This window comes from Epinephelus moara, chromosome 21, assembly GCF_006386435.1.
Source record: "Epinephelus moara isolate mb chromosome 21, YSFRI_EMoa_1.0, whole genome shotgun sequence".
Lineage (NCBI taxonomy): Eukaryota > Metazoa > Chordata > Actinopteri > Perciformes > Serranidae > Epinephelus > Epinephelus moara.
The window spans coordinates 14,054,396-14,059,127 of NC_065526.1; positions in this window are offsets into that span (position 1 = coordinate 14,054,396).

Below are 4,732 nucleotides of genomic sequence, written 5' to 3' on the forward strand. Positions count from 1 at the left end.
TTCTGGAAATAGTGAGAGACAGCGTCACACTTACCTAGAGCCCAAAGTGACACCTTCATAATGTTTGTTTTGTCCAACCAACAGTTTAAACCTCAACATAAAAATTTTGACTAAGTAATAAAAAGCAAAAGCAACAAAAAAAGCTGGGGTCATGAAAATGTTTTTGCATTTAAACAACTCAGATGATCCTCAAAATAATGGCAAATTTATTTATTTTCTATCGGTTCAATAACTGACTCGTAGTTCCAGCTGTACTCGTACATTTTCATATGTTTTGTGTGCAAAAATCTTAAATTGTAAAGTAACTAGTAACTAACGCTGTCAGATAAATGTAGTGGAGTAGAGGTAGAAAGTGGCACAAGAAAAAAAGACTCAGATTTGTACTGAGAGTAAATGTGCTCAGTGACAGTTTATATTATCTGTATGAGTTTGTGAGTATGACTTGACTTGTGACTTGCTTGACCTGACTAATGACTTTTCACTACAGTGATTTGAGACTTGCTTATGACTTGCACATGTGTGACTTACTCCCATCTCTGCTACTTGAATATATCCACATGTAGCTTTATACTCAAAGGCAAATGATTGTACTTTTTACTCCACATCTGTCTGACTGCACAGGACAAGATGATCCTACAGAATATGATGCAGTGCACTGTAGATTAAGCTCAGCAATGTATTGACAGTATATTGATATTGTGATATGAGACTAGAAATCCTCTTAGAATTTGGATATAATATCATATGTGTTATCTTTTCCTGGTTTTAAAGGCTGCATTACAGTAAAGTGATGTAATTTTATAAACCAACTAGACCACTGGTTCCCTACTGGTCCAGCCACAGGGTCCAGATTTCTCCTCAGTCATTACCTCGTGGTCCCACAGTTTAATACATTTAGCGTCATTCTTGTGTTTGCCCATGTCGTTGAGCTAGTTTGCTGTCTCTGTCAAGTAGCTGTCAGTTAGTCACTCACTCTACAGCTGAAAACGGCACTTCACAATAAAAGCTCTGTTCTGGAAATTTACTGTACTTATAAATAAAGTGTGTTTTTTACAAACTTGACATGTTAACGAGTCACTTGCAGTCCATTCAGTATGGGCCCATGACAGGGGCGTAAATATAGGCAGTGCGGTGAGGGCCCGTGGGGTGGAGGGGCCCAGTTGCCACCTGGAAATACACCGGCATTCAAAGGGGAACTCACGTTAAATCAAAAATGGTGCAGTTTTCTTTATATACTCTCAAAACGGCAAACCTATGTCTATCATGGTTTTCTGTTTCTATTTTTTCATTGTAAAATAGTATTAATCTGTCACAAAATTAAATGCTTATTCTACATAAACTATACAAACAACTATTCAGTAAATCTTATTTTGTGAAAGCACCCATCATTAAACCCTTTAATATCATCACAATATTGAGATATTTGGTCAAAAAAATCATGTTATTTGATTTTCTCTTGATTTTATAGCTCATCTCTACTGATATATGAAGTACAAATTAACAATTACATCAGCAAATTGTGACACACACATTAATGCACCAGTAGCTTAATCTGAGCATCATATAATACCACCTCAGGCTGAGGAGGTAGAGCGGGTCATTTACTAATTGTAAGATTTACGGTTCGGTCCCCGGCTCCTCCAGTCTGCATGTCGCAGTATTCTTATGTAAGATACTGGACTCCACATTGCTCCTGATGATGCTCTCAGTCAGTGTGTGAGTGTGTGTGAATAGTAGCAGGCTGCACCTTGTATGGTAGCCTCGGCCATCAGTGTATGAATGTGTAAATGTGACAAGCAGTGTAAGTAAATTACATTCAAGCCTATTATATTAGTCCAGAAACAACATGTAGACTGTCCTGTCAGTGTAGCTAAATGCTGAATGCTGGTTTGAATCAACTAAATGGATGTAATTCAGATCAAACAGCAACATCTGAATATTTCATGTTGTGTCAGGGCTGATTTGATTTTTTTTTTTTGTATAAAATTTATTTCATTCATGCAGTTTATTTCTCAGGGAGAGTTCATTTTAATAAACATTACTGTTCATATAACAACAATTATGGTGTGCTGTTACAGTTATCTGTAATAGTAGTAGTAGTGGGGTATTTCTACTTTTACTTCAGCACAGAATCTGGATACTTCCTCCACCACTGGCGGCAACCTTATAAGCTGAGCTGGTTTTTGTACCTGTATCCCTTCAGGTCACAGCTGTTGTTCGGGGGAGTCTCTGTTCTTCTATTTGCAAACTCAGGCGTCTAGATGGTGAATGTACCTGCACTCTAATTGAAATAGAAGCAGCACCACTGTCTTGCAAACAGCCTGTTAGTGTAATTGTTTTACTGCAAAATCATCTGTCTGAAAATTGTTGGAGATAGATTAAAAAGATCTAGAGTCAGACGAGACAAAGCTATCCCAAGGAGGAAACCATCTTTTGGCACATATCCTTTAAAACTTGGCTTAAACACAATCAGACCTCTACACGCTTGTCTGTTCTCGTGTGCTTGGCTTTTTGTCAGATTGCATCCCTTTTGGTTTCACTGCCTTCTGTAAAGTCATGTTTTACTGCTCTTGCTGATTGTCTGCTTGACATTGTTTTGTCTTACTCACGCCGTTTTACAAGTCCTGATTTGCAGGCTGCTGCTTCACTTCTCTGAGCTTGTTATCCTGCTTTTAAAGGTCTTCACGTTTTGATTTCTGCGGTTCTTATTTTATGTTGTGTGATTTAATGTTGTTATAATAGCCAGTTTAAGATCAGTTAAACAACAGCAGAAAATTAACCTTTAGGCCAACACTGGCACATTTACACTGATGCTGATCAACGTGCACTGCCTCTGAGAGTAAATGAATAAAAAATATACATGACTTTTCTAACACATCATATTCCTTTATGACTCAACAGTAATCTGCATCGCTCACCATCAAGACTTTTAAACCCACTGAATATCAGACAACACTAAAGGGTTACTGATTTGTGATTGATCAACACACAAAGGGTTACTCCAGGGATTTAGTATTGCAGTACCATAAAATTAGGGACAGCAACAGACTGATTTTAAAGAAAAAATCTGTGTGTATTACCAGTATGTGTGTTTTGGTTTGTCAGAAGAGGACATAGAGTATTTTCTGACTCTTTGTTGAGAACATTATACTTAAAAACGTGCACACACTAGCGTGACGCAGTCGACCATTACCCGTGATGAACCCTGCTATCAGGGCTCATGAGGGACCTTGTTTCCTTGTCATCCGTTTATTTCCCTCTTGTTCAACTTATCCCTTTTCTGTAGAAATGAGCCACACACCTCCTCACTGCTGCTGCGTGTGTGGGAGCTGTGTTTTGTCAGCATATTGATTAATTGTAGTAGTTGAGACATTGTAGCTGTCGTGTACTTCACCGAGCGTGTGTGTGGGCTCCAAATGACTAATTCTCTGAATAAGCATTATGGGCTTTCATTATCTATCATTACTTTCTGCAACAACGTGACATTTCCCTGTTTTTTATTTATTTAGGGTTTGTATTGGTAGCCTGAACGTACCACAGATGTGGCGGCAGAGCTTGAGCCAAAACAGCCCATGCAGTCCCAGATGGTCGCAGTCATAACAATTTTATCCGACAAGTGCTTTGGCTCAGTCATCTCGTAATGTTTGTTTCTCTCAGCACATTAGCTCAGCAAGTCTTTTTTTTTTTTTGGTCAAAACCGACAGAGAGGCAAAATAATGAAGAGCATCACTGCTCTTTATTCTGATATTCCTCTGCATCATCTGTTAATCAGTAATACTTGGAAAACGTCCTTGTTTTTCATCAAGCAGCTCACCCCAGGAGAAACGTGTGTTGTGATGTGGACCCTTTTCACACCTCAGCTTCCTGTTAAAGGCCCAGAATAGAAGCTCAGTGCAGCTTTGTTCCTGCTTTAGTGAGCATCAGGGTTAAATGTTGGAAATGAATGCAGCAGCAGAGTCTGTGCACGGTCTGCACACAGGCAGAAATACACCATATAGTGTTTTCTTACAAGATTACTATACGTTTAAATGTGTTATTCAATTGAAACTATTTTATAGATTTGGTTAGTTTCTAGGGGTGAGGGGAAAAATCGATACAGCATAGTGTCACAGTATTTATGTGGGGTAATATTGTATTGTCACACAGTGCCAAGTATCTATTTTTTATCGTATAAATCATTAATATTACAAATACAAATTAAACTTTAGGTAGCCTACGAAAATAATATAATCAACTGCTTTTTCAGTCCACTAGATCCATTTTGCTGCTGCAGAAAAATGGCTGAGGTGAGAAACAGAATGAAAACTTAATCTTAGATTAAACAGATGTGACAAAGTTTTTCTTTGTGGATATAATTTACAGTTAAAAAAAAGGTAATAAATTGCATTTTAAAGCTATAGTGCGTAACTTCTACATGTCTGTAGATGTCTGTCTGCTAGAGGAGATGACACAATGCTGATTAAGCCGATTGTCTCCTCTAACATCTCGCGGTATTTTTCAATATATATCATTTAGGGCTGCAACTAACGATTATTTTCATTGTCGATTAATCTGTCGATTATTTCTTCGATTAGTCGACTAATCATTTTTATCGAAAAATGTGTTAAAATGTTGAAAAATGTCGGTCTGTTTCTCCCAAACCTCAAAATTATGTTATCTAATGTCTTGTTTCGTACTCACGCCAAAGGGTTTTAGTTCACCGTCATGGGAGAGTGTGTAAAGCTGCCAATAT